We start from the raw sequence: 16,539 nt of genomic DNA, 5'->3' as shown, positions 1-16,539 counted from the left end.
GATGCTCAGCTGCCTGACTCTTTGCGACCCCGTGGACTGTAGCCTGCCAGTTTCCTGCTGCTGCTGCGGCTGCTGCTGCTAAGTCTGTTCAGTCGTGTCCGACTCTGTGCGACCCCACAGACGGCAGCCCACAAGGCCCTCAGTCCCTGGGATTCTCCAGGCAAGAATACTGGAATGGGTTGCCATTTCCTTCTCCAATGCATGCATGCCTGCTAGGTCGCTTCAGTCGTGTCCGACTCTGTGCGACCCTACGGACAGCAGCTCACCAGGTTCCTCCGTCCACAGGATTCTCTAGGCAAGAATACTGGAGTGGGTTGCCATTGCCTTCTCTACCAGTTTACCTGTATCTAGAAGTGATGGGTTCTCCCGCCCCTCCGCCAGAAAAGCACGTCCAGAAATGACTGCAAACCGTTTTACCTGCGAGTCGACCTGACCCGGGTCCCCAGCGCTGTGCGGAGGGAGGGCCAGCCCGAGACCCCAGTGGAGCCCAGTCCCGCGAAGGAGACGCGGGAAAGGGGCGCAGAGAGGCGGGGCAACACAGCCGGTCTCCGGGGGCCGCTCCTGCGCAAGAGGGACGGTCTCCCCAACAAAGCCTCTGTCCCAAGGCCACGGCCGCCGACTTCAGACCCGGGGGTGGACACTGACCACCCCGCCCAGCGCCGGAGACGGCTCCCTCCCAACGCCCCAAAACTCTGGGAAGGACGCCGCGCGCCCTCGAGTCCGCTGGCCTCGAACCTCTGCTCTCGGCACCCGCGTCCCCGCTCTCCGCCCGCCCGGCCCCACTCACCGCCCGGCCGGTCGTCAGATCGGCATCCGGGACGCCGGGCCCAGGGTCTGATTTTATCTGGGAAGGAAGACAGAGGGGCGGGTCGGAAAAAGAGAAAAGGAAGAGGATTTTGAAACGAAAACCCAGAGTCCCGCGGGGGAGGGGCGCGGGCCGGGGGCGGGGTCCCGCGCAGGGACCCTCCCGGAGTGCCCTCCCCGCCCCGCCCCGGCGCTGGCAGCTCCGCCGCCGGGGCCAGCGGTCCCTGGAGGCGCGGCCGCTGCTTGGAGGTTCTAGCGAGTGAAAACACCAGGCGCAGGAAGTGAGGAAGAATTAGTTGTCACAGCTCTCCTGTGAGGTGAGGAAAGGGATAAGAGCAAGTCGACGGCGGCCTGTAATCCGAGAGGCACTTTTTAGAACCTGTGGGGCAGGGCTTCCTGACAGAGATTTCAGAATCCAGGAAGGAAAAGAAAAAAGCAGTCTTTCGTAAGAGCCCTGTTAATTTGCATCTGTCCCACCCCCCAGCCCTTTGGCTTGGAGACTTGGCTTTGGCGATGCAGTCCTGGCTGGAAACACTGGGGCGCGGGGCCCAGGCATTTGTTTTCCTTTCCACATGGTTGCAGTAGGCCAGTTTGATGTTGGAGGGAGCGAGAAAGGGGTGCCAGGAGAGAGAGATGGAGGAGCTGAGTTGCCTATGTTTTCTGAGGGAAAAATGGCATTTGTTAATTACTGTTGTTAGGCACAAGTATTGTTTTCAAACTACAGAGGTTCAAGTCTGTGGTCCACTGGGAGGAAAACAATCCACTGACAGGATTTGGGGGTCCCTGACACTGTGAGGAAACAGAACTGGACAAAAGCAAGTTAGATTAAATTCTAAAGAGAGCTTGGCAGTGCCCCCATTATGGGAGAAGTTTAGTTAGGGGAAAGCATATGGGAGTGGAGTACTGGAATTTTCCATTTTTCTTTTATGTATGCTACTTGCAGTCATGCGTGCAAAGTAGATTTTTAAAATTCGTATTGTATCTCTCAGTAGTAATTACATGGAACATTAGCGACATACTGAAATAATGTTAGATTGAAAGCATAAAACGGAGTGGTGCCAAAAACTACAGCTAAATATACTACTACTTATTAGTTTTGTTTTGAATTCATGAGAGACTGAGATTGAAGTCGCTCAGTCGTATCCAACTCTTTGCGACCCCATGGACTGTAGGAGCCTACTCTGCTCCTCTGTCCATGGGATTTTCCAGACAAGAGTACTGGAGTGGGTTGCCATGTCCTTCTCCAGAGTATCTTCCTGACCCAGGGATTGAACCCTGGCCTCACGCATTGTAGCCAGACGCTTTACCGTCTGAGCCACAAGGAATTCAGAAATGGAGTTTATTAATGCAAACATCCATGATGGTCACATGAAGGAACCCCAGTAATTGAAGAGTGAAAGGTGTGTCATGGAACATACTGCTTTGGGAAAGGATAAAGAAACAATGAAAAGTAAGTCATATGCCCCAAATCCCAAGTTTTGAGAGGAAGAGTAATGATGAAACCTATGTCTTTCTGAAATTCCGGATCTGGTGATGATCCAACTCAAATCCTTCAGGGGATGAAAAATTCTCTATTTTTTTGTAGTAATCCTATGTTCAGTTCAGTTCAGTTGCTCAGTCACTTTCTACTCCTTGTAACCTCATGAACTGCAGCACACCAGGCTTTGCTGTCCATCAGTAACTCCCAGAGGTTGCTCAAACTCATGTCCATCAAGTTGGTGATGCCATCCAACCATCTTATCCTTTGTTGTCCCCTTCTCCTCCTGCCATCAATCTTTCCCAGTGTCAGGGTCTTTTCCAATGAGTCAGTCCTTCTCCCCAGGTGACCAAAGTATTGGAGTTTCAGCTTCAGCATCAGTCCTTCCAATGAATATTCAAAACTGATTTCCTTCAGGATTGACTGGTTTGATCTCCTTGCAGTCCAAGGGACTCTCAAGAATCTTCAACACCACAGTTCAAAAGCATAAATTCTTCTGTGCTCAGCTTTCTTTATGGTCCAACTCTTACATCCATACATGACTACTGGAAAATCCATAGTTTTGACTAGATGCACCTTTATCAGTAAAGTAGTGTCTCTGCTTTTCAATATGCTGTCTAGGCTGATCATAGTTTTTCTTCCAAGGAGCAAGAATCTTTTAATTTCATGGCTGCAGTCACCATCTGCAGTGATTTTGGAGCCCAAGAAAATAAAGTCTCTCACTGTTTCCGTTGTTTCCCCATCTGTTTGCCATGAAGTGATGGAACTGGATGCTATGATCTTAGTTTTTTGAATGTTGAGTTTTAAGCCAGCTTTTTCATTCTCCTCTTTCACCCTCATCAAGAGGCTGTTTAACTCCTCTTAACTCCTCAAGTTTGAGTGAACTCCGGGAGTTGATGATGGACAGGAAGGCCTGGCGTGCTGTGATTCATGGGGTCGCAGAGAGTCGGACACGACTGAGCGACTGAACTGAACTGAACTGAACTCCTCTTTACTTTCTACCATAAGGGTGGTGTCATCTGCATATCTGAGGTTATAGATATTTCTCCGAGCAATCTTGATTCAGCTTGTGTTTCATCCAGCCTGACATTTCGCATGATGTACAGTGCATATGAATTAAATAAGCAAGGTGACAATATACAGCCTTGTCATACTCCTTTCCCAATTTGGAACCAGTCCTTTGTTCCATGTCTGGTTCAAACTGTTGCTTCCTGACCTGCATATAGATTTCTCAGGAGGGAGGTAAGGTGGTCTGGTATTTCCTTCTCTTTAAGAATTTTCCACAGTTTATTGTGATTCACACAGTCAAAGGCTTTAATGTAGTCCTAAATCCTACTTTCAGTGCTCCTTAGCTACATCTCTTTGTATTATTCTTTTTACTGTTTTATTTTTATTAGATTACCACAGTCTGCTTAGACTTAAAATTTACATAAAATTAAGAAGTTTACAAAGCACTTTTCAGTGCCTCAATCCTGTATGTCATGGCTATAGTGTTTTCAGTTCAGTTCAGTTCAGTCGCTCAGTCGTGTCCGACTCTCTGCGACCCCATGAACCACAGCATGCCAGGCCTCCCTGTCCATCACCAACTCCCGGAGTTCACCCAAACTCATGTCCATCGAGTCGGTGATGCCATCCAGCCATCTCATTCTCTGTCATCCCCGTCTCCTCCTACCCCCAATCCCCCTAGCATCAGACTCTTTTCCAGTGAGTCAACTCGTTGCATGAGGTGGCCAAAATATTGGAGTTTCAGCTTTAGCATAAGTCCTTCCAATGAACATGCACACAAATTATAAACTATGGAATTTAATGTTATGTTTTTCTAAGGCAATCAGTTGTCATTTATAATTATTAACGTGAAAAATAAAGATGTCACATTTATTCACAAATACGCAATAATGTGCTCTTCATTTTTTTCTTATTGATAAGGTGTTTTGTTGGTTTTTACTTCTCTTCAAGCTGGGGAATTTCCTTTAGCATTCCTTGCATTCTTGTATTCAGTATATCTTTCCCTTTTCCCCTTGACTTTTGCTTCTGTTCTTTCCTCAGCTATTTGTAAAACTTCCTCAGACAACCACTGAGGTTGCCTTCTTGCATTTCTTTTTCTTTGGAATGGTTTTGGTCACTATCTCCACACAGTGTTACAAACCTCCCTCCATATTTCTTTAGGTACTCTTTCTACCAGATCTAATCCCTTGAATCTATTCATCACTTTCCCTGTATAATCATAAGGGATTTGATTTATGTCATAGCTGAATGGCCTACTGGTTTTCCCTGCTTTCTTCAATTTAAGCTTGAATTTTGCAAGAAGGAGCTCATGATCTGAGCCACAGTCTGCTTCTGGTCTTGTTTTTGCTAACTATGTAGAGCTTCTCCATCTTTGGTTGCAAAGAATATAATCAATTTGATTTTGGTATCGACCATCTGGTGATCTCCATGTGTAGAACTGTCTCTTGTGTTCTTAGAAAAGGTTGTTTGTTATGACCAGTGTGTTCTTTTGACAAAATTCTGTTAGGCTTTGTCCTGCTTCATTTTGTACTCCATGGCCAAACTTGCCTGTTACTCCAGTTATCTCTTGACTTCCTACTTCTTCATTCCAATCCCGTATGATGAAAAGGACATCTTCTTTTGGTACTTGTTCTAGAAGGTCTTGTAGGTCTTCACAGAACCATTTGACTTCAGCTTCTTTGGCATTTGTGGTTGGCGCATAGACTTGGATTACTGTGATGTTGAGTGGCTTGCCTTGGAAACAAACCAAGATCATTCTGTCATTTTTGACATTATACCCAAATACTGCATTTTGGACTCTTCTTGACTATGGAGGCTACTCCATTTCTTCTAAGGGATTCCTGCCCACAGTAGTAGATATAATGGTCATCTGACTTAAATTCGCCCATCCCTGTCCATTTTAACTCACTAATCCCTAAGATGTTGATGTTCACTCTTGCCATCTCCTGCTTGACCACTTTCAATTTATCTTAATTCATGAACCTAACATTTCAGGTTCCTATGCAATATTGTTCTTTACAGCATCAGACTTTACTTTCACCACCAGACACATCCACAACTGAGCATTTCCACTTTGGCCCAGCCGCTTCATTCTGGAGCTATTAGTAACTGTCCTCCGCTCTTCCCCAGTAGCATATTGAACACCTTCCAACCTGGAGGACTCATATTCTGGTGACATATCTTTTTGACTGTTCATGGGGTTCTAATGGCAAGAATACTGGAGTAGTTTGCGATTCCCTCCTCCAGTGGACTATATTTTGTCAGAACTCTTCACTATGACCTGTACATCTTGGATGGCTCTGCATGTCATGGCTCATAGCTTCATTGGGTTATGCAAGCCCCTTCGCCACAAGGCTCTGATCCATGAAGGGGAATTTTGGTTTACATATATTTAAATGGCTTCCCAGGTGTTGCTAGTGGTAAAAATCCTGCCTGCCAATACAGGAGATGTAAGAGATGCAGGTTCAATCCCTGGGTTGGGAAGACCCCCTGGAGGAGGGCATGGTAACTGATTCCAGTATTCATGACTGGAGAATCCTATGGTCAGAAGAACCTGGCAGGCTACAGCCCATTGGGTCATAAAGAGATGGACACAGCAGAAGCAACTCAGCACGCACACAGGCATGTTTAATATAATTGCTAACTCTTATCTCTTATCAAATATTTCTTAGTAAAAAAATAGCTGGGCAAAACTCACATGATGGAATTAAAAAGAATTAATGAATGTTCTCATTTAAGTTTTTTTAAAAGCAGTACTTAATGATCACATAGTTCTTTATAAATTACTTTTGAAACACTTCATCTTTAATCTTTATCAAGCCCAAATTAAACATGAGGAAACTTAAACTGAGAAACTTAAATAATAAATTTATAAGTTTGCTCTATGTTGTTTAATGGCTTTATGAATATTTTTGCAGGGATTTAATCCAGATATTTTTACTTTAAGTCCACTGCCCTTTTTATTATATCAATTGATATCTATTAAAAATAAAACCCTAATTGGTAAGCTTTTAGCATTTATGCAAAATAAATAAAAATCTAAATAGTTGAGAAGACTCCATGCTCTGTATGATTTAGCCGTCTCATATGTCTTGATATAAACTCAGTTTCCATTAGGAGATATCCAGTGTCCAAGCAAGGAAGGACACCTAGTTTTACTATAATCTACAGTGCTCAGAACGTGTTGAAGTATCACTAAGTTCCTGGGACCTCATCTCAAATAGGTTTGTGGAACTTAAAGCATCTTAAAGAGTCATCTTAGAGTTTGTCTGGATATATGACTTTGTTTGAAAAGCAGAGGATGTTTAGTCCAGAAGAAAGATTTGGGAATAAGGAAAAGACACCCAGTTATCTTAAAGTATTTGAACTATGTAGAAGTAATTTTGCATCTCATTGTGTTAGAGCTGAAAATAAGGACTAGACTTTTCAGGGGAGGATGACGTATTTTCAGTCACCTTCTAATTCTTACTACACTCCAGAAGCTTCAAAGAGCACCTGTCAAATACATTGTACAGAAGATTCCAGACCTGCATCCAGTCCCAAGCAGTTTAACTTGAGATGAGAATAGAGAGACTCATCTCTTAGTGCAAGAGTTTATATTTTGACCATGGAAAGAGTTTGCCTATAAATACTGATGAGATGATGACAGTGTTAATGTTGACGTCATGACAGTAAATTATACCAATCATATGTTTTCACATTTGAAAAGTTGAGTGCACTACAATCATTCTCTTGTTCTTTATCACTCTTTTCAAAGTAATATCCTTTGGCATTCAGGAGACAAACAGGAAAGCTGAGGCTTAGTTAATGCCCTAAACTTAGAAGATACATCTTTAAGAGAGAGAGTACCCTGGAGCTAAAAGTTTAATTCTTGGCCAGCAGTATCCTGGCAGAGTTTAGAGCAGACAGCCTTTCCTGAGCAAATCTTTCTGTTGAAAGCTGTATGGTGCTCACTGAAATTGAGTTGTTTTGTCCTTGCATATCATTTTTAATAGCAAAGCAGTATAAAGATCCAAGTATTCATCAATACAGAAATGTAGAAACAAATTTTGGTATATCCACAAAATATGACAGTCATTATAAAAATGTACTGACTGAGAAACTGCCTACTATAAATATATATTTAAAAAACAGCAAAGTACAGAATGGTCTCATGAAAAAATAGGAAGCAAATAAACAAGCACCCCTTCTCCCTAAGAAAACAAACACAAAAAAAATCTCCAAAATTATACACACACACACACGTATATTTGATTAAACATAGAGAAAAGTTTGGAAGTATATAATTAAATACTGGGGGATAGGATTGGAGGGTGGAATAAACTTCATCTTTATATACTTTTGTTAAAGTTTATTTTAACAAGCATTTTTTGCTTTTACATGTAGTAATATTTTTTAAAAAAACTGGTATCAAGGTTATGGAAAATAAACATGGTGATTACTTTTTAGTAAACAGTTATTATTTGCAAAAAGAGCTCCCTGACCTGAGCAATGTCAGAGCTCCATTTAGCAAGAGCACTGCAGACACAGATGAACACCACTGATTCCTTTTTCTGTGTGAGTTCAGCCAGGGAATGAGGTGCCATGAATCCTCTGAGTGGAAAAATGGAGTCATCCAGGCCCTCCTGACCTTCAAAGTCAAGAGGGGAACTGGCACATTCCTCTGGATCTCATGGCAGTTCCAGACTGAAATACAACCTTCTGGCCCCCATTTCAGTGAACTGTGGAATCCCTCATAAATAACACTCTATTTTATAATCTATAACTTTTAGGTGGTGAGGGGTATAATTTTCTGGTTTACTGCCTGACTTGAACTAATTATAGAATTACTCCATTTTACTTTTTTTAAGCTTTTCATTTTGTCCTGGGGTATAGTGGATGTGAGAGTTGGACTGTGAAGAAAGCTGATCGCCAAAGAATTGATGCTTTTGAACTGTGGTGCTAGAGAAGACTCTTGAGAGTCCCTTGGACTGCAAGGAGATCCAACCAATCCATTCTAAAGGAGATCAATCCTGAGTGTTCATTGGAAGGACTGATGCTAAAGCTGAAACCGCAATACTTTGGCCACCTCATGCGAAGAGTTGACTCACTGGAAAAGACTCTGATGCTGGGAAAGGTTGGGGGCGGGAGAAGGGGACGACAGAGAATGAGATGGCTGGATGGCATCACCGACTCTATGGACATGAGTTTGAGTGAACTCCGGGAGTTGGTGATGGACAGGGAGGCCTGGTGTACTGTGATTCATGGGGTCGCAAAGAGTCGGACACGACTGAGCGACTGAGAGAGAGAGAGAGAGATAGCCGATTAACAATGTTATGATAGTTTCAGGTGAACAGGGAAGGGAGACAGCCATACATATACATGTATCCATTCTACCCCAAACTCTCCTCCCATACAGGCTGCCATGTAACACTGAAGAGAGTTCCCTTTGCTATATAGTAGGAACTTGTTGGTTATCATTTTAAATATAGCAATGTGTACATGTCCATTCCAGATTCCCTAACTATCTCTTCACTCCATCCCTACCCTCAGCAACCATAAGTTCATTTTCTAAGTCTGTTTTGTAAGTTCATTTGTATCATTTTTTTTTAGATTCCACATATAAGTATTTCATGTGACATTTCTCCTTCTCTGTCAGACTTACTTCACTCAGTATGACAACCTCCAGGTCCATCTATGTGGCTGCAAATGGCCTAATTTCATTCTTGCTAATGGTTGAGTAATAGTCCATTGTATATATGTACCACATCTTCTTTATCCATTCTTCTGTTAATGGAAAATTATGTTACTTCCTGGTCTTGCCTATCATAAACAATGCTGCAAGGAACATTAGGGTGCATGTATTTTTTCAGATTACGTTTTTTCTCCAGATATATGCTCAGGAGTGGGATTGCAGGGTCATATGGTAGCTCTATGTTTAGTTTTTAAGGAAGCTCCAAACTGTTCTCCTTAGTGACTGTACCAATTTACATTCCACTGGCAGTGTAAGCGTTCCCTTCTCTCCATACCCTCTCTAGCATTTATTGTTTGTGGATTTTTTTGATGATACCAATTTGGACTGGTTTGAGGTGATATTTCATTGTAGTTTTGATTTACATTTCCCAATAATTAACATCTTTTCATGTTCCTCTTGGCCATGTGTATATAGAATGACTCCAATCTAAACTCAAGGTCTCATTTACATCCTGAAGCCCCAGCCCTTAAAAGAGAAAGGCACAAGCAGAGAGAGGGAGAAACCTTGGAAATCAGCCAGGATGGTGTGGAGTCTGGGGCACTAGTCAGTGCTTTTCCTATCAGTCCCATGTTGTAAGGGTTGTATCAGAAGTATAGAAGACCTTTGTCTGCTTTGCACCTAATGGCATCCCTGGTTTGCAAAGCTCTTCTGCCACATCTCAACTGTCTCCCACAACAAGCCTGGGGTCTAGAAGAGCTGTATCAACTGTAGTTTACTGATGAGGAAACCAAGGCTTAGAGGAATAAAAGCAATGATCTCAAGTCACTCAGCAATTTGGCCACAAAGTTCATATCAGAATCACATCTCTTTTTTCTGCTATCTCCTATAGCCAGAGACTCATTTTTATCTTTGCTTCAGTTTTCAAGGTAGATTTTGTTTGATAAAAGGGATCTGCTGCTTTAAAAACTGTGAAAGCTGATGATCCAGAATAATGTTTCCAAATCCCCAACTGATATTAACATTCATTATTCAGGGATGACAGATTGGAATTTCCAGGAATTCTCAGAAATTCTTGAAATCAAAAATTATTCCACATTTTCATAACACTATTTACATGCTTTCAAATAATGTGGCCATAATAATAGTGATTTCTGTGGTGGTATGATGTTAAAATTTTCAGCTGTTTTCAGTAAAAAATGTGTTTTTATAGTTTGTTTTTATTATGAACCAATATATCATGACAGGATTATTTTAGTTAACAGGTAAAAATGATCTCTATTTGATATAGATACCAGATATAGAAAACATTTAGAAGAAGGGAACCTTAAAGCAAAATAAATGCCAAATGAAATCACTTAAAATTTGAAAAAGAATGCCACAATTTTCTGGTATATGAAAGTTATTAGTTTTTAATGAACTTTAAAAACACAATGCATTAATTGTTCCATCTGATAGTCTTGATCTTTGTTTTGTGACAAATATTCCAGACAGAAAAATTTCTTTCATTTTGTATTGATGGTTGAATGAAAGATAAAAGTGTGTCCCTCATATCTTCAAGTGTTAGAGTACTTACTTCACAGAAGCTCCTGTCCTTGGAAACAAGGCTGTTTTTTTTTGTTTGTTTGTTTTTTTAGCTGCACTGGGTCTTAGTTGAAGCACACAGAATCTTCTATTTTCACTGAGGCATGCAGAATCTTTCAGTTGTGGCATATGGGATCTAGTTCCCTGATCAGGGATCAATATTAGGCCCCCTGCATTGGTAGTATGGAGTCTTAGCCACTGGACCACCAGAGAAGTCCAAATAAGTCTTGAAACACTCTCCTTTTGCTGTCCTAACAGGTCAACTGGAATTGAGTTTTGTAATAAAGCTTTATATCTTTGCAAGTGTTCTATATCATTTAGATTTGGGTACTTGAACTTTTTTGGGTGGTTTTATAAGCAGCGAGTAGATGTTAGGTTCCCTGGACTTGCAGTCAGACAAGACCAGCTCTGCTACTTGATGCTCCTATATATGTCTTCCTCTGGAGTAATGAAATATTAATAAAGCTTACCATCCAAAGTTGTTTGAAGGATTTAACATAATATACAGTAAATAATAAGTGATGAAAAGATATTAGTTGTTTTGATTATATTCATACTCATTTCAGAAAAGTATGTTTCCATAGTCTTAGTAGTCTTAGATAGCTCTGTGAAGAATCCAATGACAGCTTTGTGTTATTCAGCTTTTTCAGATTGTTGGTTTGTCAGTTGTCTATAATAAAGTATTGTTCTCTGAAAAATATCATCAGTTACACAAAGTTCATTGTAAACTATCATATTAATTCTTGTAATAAATGCTATCTATTGGGATGTAGAAATAGCTTCATTTTAATTTCTTATATTATTTTCTTTGCAATATAGGAAAGTGAGAATGAAGAGATACTGTGGAATTTGGTCAAGAAAATTTTAGTTTTAGCTTGTGGAGCAAGAATTCTGTGAAGGTGATGACAGGAAGAAAGCTCGCTTTCCTCCACCATCAACTCCCATGTGTCTGTTTCTCCTGAGTCAAATAGATGCTGATGCCTGCAGGTGTCTGTGTGTAGGTGAGGTCAGTGTGTATCATGGTGGCCATGGTGTGGACAACTGATGCAGAACCATTCACTCTCAGACTGGATTAATTCCTGGAAGCCAGAGTTCACATAGAAAAGCCAAGAAGAAACTGAGCAGATCTTTCCTGCTCTGTGCAGAGGGGATTAGTAGTACACTGAATCATCAAGAGTTTTTCTCCAGGTACCTCATTAAAGAACTATTGACTTGCTTGGTTTTATTCTATCAGTCTTCGCACAGTCAAAGCCAGTGAACTACATGATCTGGCAACTTGAACATCACCTCCCATTGTGCTCTCACTCTTACTTTACAGCAGTCAATGACATCAATCTGATTCTTGAATATCAGAGTCACACTCTTATCCTAGGTTCTTTGTAACTGCTGTACCCTCTGTCTTTTTCAAGTACTATGTAATATACTTATTTAAAAATTTTATATCTATAAATGCATTTATTACATTTGTTTTCTACCTATCTCAAGCAATTTCATCTCCATCAGTCCTTGAAAAGGCAAGAGTTACAAAAAATAGTATGCACAGTGGGGACAATTTTGGAATTTAGGAATATATTTAATAAAAAAATTGATAGAACTTTTATGAAAAAGACTGAAATTTTAATCAATGTAAAATATAGGAACTATAAGCAATGATTTTGGATGAGAAGAATCAATATTTTTAAAAAATCAACTCATTAAAATTGATATATTAACAATGCACAACAATTTCAAACTTTTAAAGAACTGGCTAAAATGATCTTTCAGTATACAGAGGAAAATATAAATGTTCATGAATAGACAAGGAAAATACTGGAAATGTAATTCAGTAAATAATTCACAGTAACAGAGCCATTGAATATGTTTACCAATGACTCAATATGAAAAATGATTTTGCCAACTATGTCCGCTAGCTTTCAAATCTGATTTGTCAGCAACTCAACTATAAATACTCATTTGTAGAAGGAAATGACAACCCATTCCAGTATTTCTTGCCTGAAAAATCCCAGGGACACAGGGGCCTGGTGGGTTACAGTCCAAAGGGTTGCAAAGAGTCAGACACGACTGAATGACTAAACGCACACATACAAACATATTACAATTATTAAAAGTTTTGCCAATCTATTTCTATTCTTGTTTAATCCTCATTGTATATTGCTTCCTACCATAATTATACTGTGGTGATTTTTAAATCTTAGGGACACAGACTACCAGAAATGGATTTATTTATAGGTTCTAAAAGCAAATAGTAAGAAATAAAAAAAAAAAATCTAGTAATTTCTAGTGAATATATATAATTAGTTTGCTTTCAATGTTTGTATATATTTTTTCTGATTAAGTATGTTACCTGTGGGTCTAGTGCCTTCTGAGTTAATGCAACAAGAAAGAACTCTGTCCATTGCCCTCTCTTTGAATTTAGTCAGATATTTCTGTTCAACTTCTCTCACCCATTGACTCTTGTTATGTTCACAATATTAATAGCAGCATTCTTAATATTTTTCTGGTTGTGAAAATGATCCATATGTATTATGAAGATTCAACCAATACAGAAGAGAAGAAACATATACTCAAACATACACACACACACCCCCACACAAGTGCAGGATAGAAGAGAAAGTTAAATTCATTCTTAATTTCAAGATTGTGCTTACTAAATGCAAAGCAAACAATTCCAGCTGGGAATATGTGAAATTTAGGTATTGCAGACTGTCTAGCCAAATCCATCTTAACTAACCAACACTGTGCCAACCTCTGTACCTTTCTGGATTGATAACATGTATCAGGAACCATCTGTCTTCCTCCTATCTCCTTTTCTTCAGTCCTGGCAATTCATCTAAAATTTCCACTCCTATCCCTTTGAAATGTCTGCCTCCTATGTCTTCAATTTCTTCCTCCCTTCTTTCTTTTCTTTCCCTTAGCCAAAATTTAGGCTTATCCCTCCCATCCAAAAATAATCTGTTGTCACTACTTATTCCATTTATTTCTCAATTACTTGCAATCTGCCTTGTTTTGCCAACTCTCTATGGAAACGATTCATAGTTTACCAATGACCTCTGTATTTTCAAATTCACTGAAAATGATTGTCTTTATTTACTGATCCTCTTTGGCTCTGTGTTCCCTGACATCAAATCATTCTTGTTCTTACACTTTTGCAGTTGTTTGTCTCTTTTACATTTCTCACACAACACTTAAATGCCCATGTTCCATAGTAGCAAATTATTTGTTAAAATGAGATGGATATTCTCATCTTTAAAAATGTTTTCAATGATTACCCACATATACAAAATTCCCCAAACTCTAGTTCCTACAGAGATCTCTGACCTCAGCTACAGATTCACAAACTTGGTTAGCTATTGGATGTTTTTATTTGGGTATGACAGTGGCATCCCAAATTCAACAGATTTAAAACAAAACTGATTTTACCTTAGGCACCTTCTTGTATGTTCCCAGTCTTAACTGGTAGCACCATAATCCACCTAGTTATAAACCAGGAGTTTTTCTCAAAATTTCTCTATCTTTCAGGTTCAGATCAAGAAGGCAGAGTAAGAGGACATGGAACTCAACTCCCCCATGAACATATCAAAGATATGTCTACATGATGAATAACTATTACTGAAAACTGGTAGAAGGACTTCTGTACGACAGTGATTGAGTTGGGACCTGTGCCCCTGGGAGGGTATCAGAGGGAAAAAGGACTTTACCTGGGCAATACCTGCCCTGGAGAGTGAGCAGGTTCAGTCACATTTTGAGACCTCTAGTCCTAGGAACCTCCACAAGGGAGACAAGCCTCCTCGGCTGGTTGGAAGATACTGAAACAAACAAAAGGGCTGTGGGAAGCTTGGATTTCATTCATGAGGAGTCTGCACATGCTGGCTGGCCCCCGAGGCTGGACACAGAGAGGTCTGTTCTAGTGGCCACCGAGTTTTCCACAACTATGCTACACGTCCTCCAGCCCAGGCCGGGTGAATGCTGAGGCCCTACTCACTCATGTCATGTTATGGCACTGGATCTAGGATGATCACAACCCAGTAAAAGACATGACCATGGGATGCAGAGGTGACCCAGTCCCAGGACAAAGACTGTTTTGGGTAGGGGTGACTATTGCTTGTGTTTACTCAAGGAGTGCCTCAGAAGCAGCCCAGATCTGTGACTGGGCCACTCCACAATAGTAAACCTTGCACACATGCAGGGAATCCACACAGGCCTTACCTGCCATGTGGAGCAGTTTCACGACAGGGGAGGGATGGCAGAGGTTGGAGCATCACAGTCTGTGAGGGACAAAGGAAACTTACATCCAGAGCTGCATGGGTTCCTGCACACTCCTGCACAGCTCCTGAGCAGAGCTGTGGGTTCCTGCACAGACAGAGCATGTGTACTCTGTCTACACATGGGTCCCACTTCCTTCAGCACTCCCCATCTCCAGGACAAGGGTCCTGGTATGAAAAGAAGGAAAAATACACCTTTAAAGGGAACAGAGCAAGCCTGGGGCCAACTCACAGGGTTTCTGCTCTAGCAACTTGGGATCAGACCCTGCCCCTAATAAGGTAGTGATGGCCACTGAGCAGATGGGACGATGTGCCTCACAGCACGTAACAGCTCTAGCCTCTTCAGCTCCACAACTCAGCAAGGTGATAGCTGCCAGCACAGAGGGTCCCAAATAAGATGAACCCAGACAGACCCACATTAAGACTTATCATAATAAAAATAGTGGAAGTTAAAGAATTCTAGACACAGTAAGACAAAAAAGAGTCATGTACAAGGGAATCCCCATAAGCTATTAGCTGATTTCTCTGCAGAAACTTGGCAGACAAGAAGGGAAGAGCATGATATATTCAGAGTGCTGAAAGGGAAAAGCATGTAACCTAGGATACTCTACTCAGCAAGATTATCATTCAGAATAGGGGACATACGGAACTTCTCAGACAAAGAAAAACAAGGATTCATCAATACTAAACATACCCTAAATGAAATGTTAAAAGGTCTTTTCTAAGTGGAAAAGAAGGAAGAATATATAGGAAAGGGAAAATCCCACTAGGAAAGGCAAATATATAGAGATAATAGGATAAACCACTTAAATAAGCCAGTATGAAGATTAAAAGACAACAAAAAAAGTAAAAATAGCTATAACTAAAATAATTAAGGGATAAACATAAAGATATAAAATATGACATCAGACATCAAAAACACAGAATGTCAGAAAGCAGAGGAAAGAAATGGAGATCATTCAGGATTGTTTGAACTTAAATGACTACCAGCTTCAGTTCAGTTCAGTTCAGTTCAGTCGCTCAGTCGTGTCCAACTCTCCGCGACCCCATGAGTCACAGCACGCCAGGCCTCCCTGTCCATCACCAACTCCCGGAGTACACTCAAACTCATGTCCACAGAGTCGGTGATGCCATCCAGCCATCTCATTCTCTGTCGTCCCCTTCTCCTCCCGCCCCCAACCTTTCCCAGCATCAGAGTCTTTTCCAGTGAGTCAACTCGTCGCATGAGGTGGCCAAAGTATTGCAGCTTCAGCTTTAGTATCAGTCCTTCCAATGAACATCCAGGATTGATCTCCTCTAGAACGGACTGGTTGGATCTCCTCGCAGTATAAGGGACTCTCAAGAGTCTTCTCCAACACCACCAGCTTAAAATAAGTAAATATAAGTCATCATTTATGAACCCCAAGATAAACACAAATCAACAACCTACAACAGATATACAAGAACTAAAAGAGGGAGCACAATTGTACTACTAAAAAACGTCAACCACAAGGGAAGAAACAGAAAGAATAAATAAAGAACTACAAAAAAACTGGAAAGTAAGTAATAAAATGGCATTAATTACATGCCTATCTATAGTTACTTTAAAGGTCAATGATTAAATGCTCCAATAAAAAGACATAGGGTTGCAGATTGAATAACAAACGGCATGGTGCTGGCACAAAAACAGTTATATAGATCAATGGAACAGAACAGACAGCCCAGAAATAAAACCATGTGCCCTCTGGACAATAAAG

General features: G+C 40.8%; 1 protein-coding gene across 2 annotated transcripts in view; it reads right to left on the bottom strand.

Moving 5' to 3' along the window:
• The window catches only part of PLSCR4 (phospholipid scramblase 4), a 40,101-nt gene extending 38,909 nt beyond the window's left edge, over positions 1–1,192 (bottom strand). Inside the window, exon 1 of one of the 2 annotated variants that reach the window (XM_055412197.2) lies at positions 788–1,192. The gene's annotated coding sequence lies outside the window, so the exon portion shown is untranslated. The remainder of the gene's footprint in view (positions 1–787) is intronic. The other variant, XM_055412205.2, reaches the window with a different exon arrangement.
• Positions 1,193–16,539: the final 15,347 nt, after the last annotated feature.

The sequence above is a fragment of the Moschus berezovskii genome, chromosome 1 (assembly GCF_049115385.1).
Source record: "Moschus berezovskii isolate FMDL1 chromosome 1, NW_MosBer_1.0, whole genome shotgun sequence".
NCBI lineage: Eukaryota > Metazoa > Chordata > Mammalia > Artiodactyla > Moschidae > Moschus > Moschus berezovskii.
The sequence above is the reverse complement of the archived record's forward strand: the minus strand, read 5'-3'. Positions and strand labels throughout refer to the sequence as shown.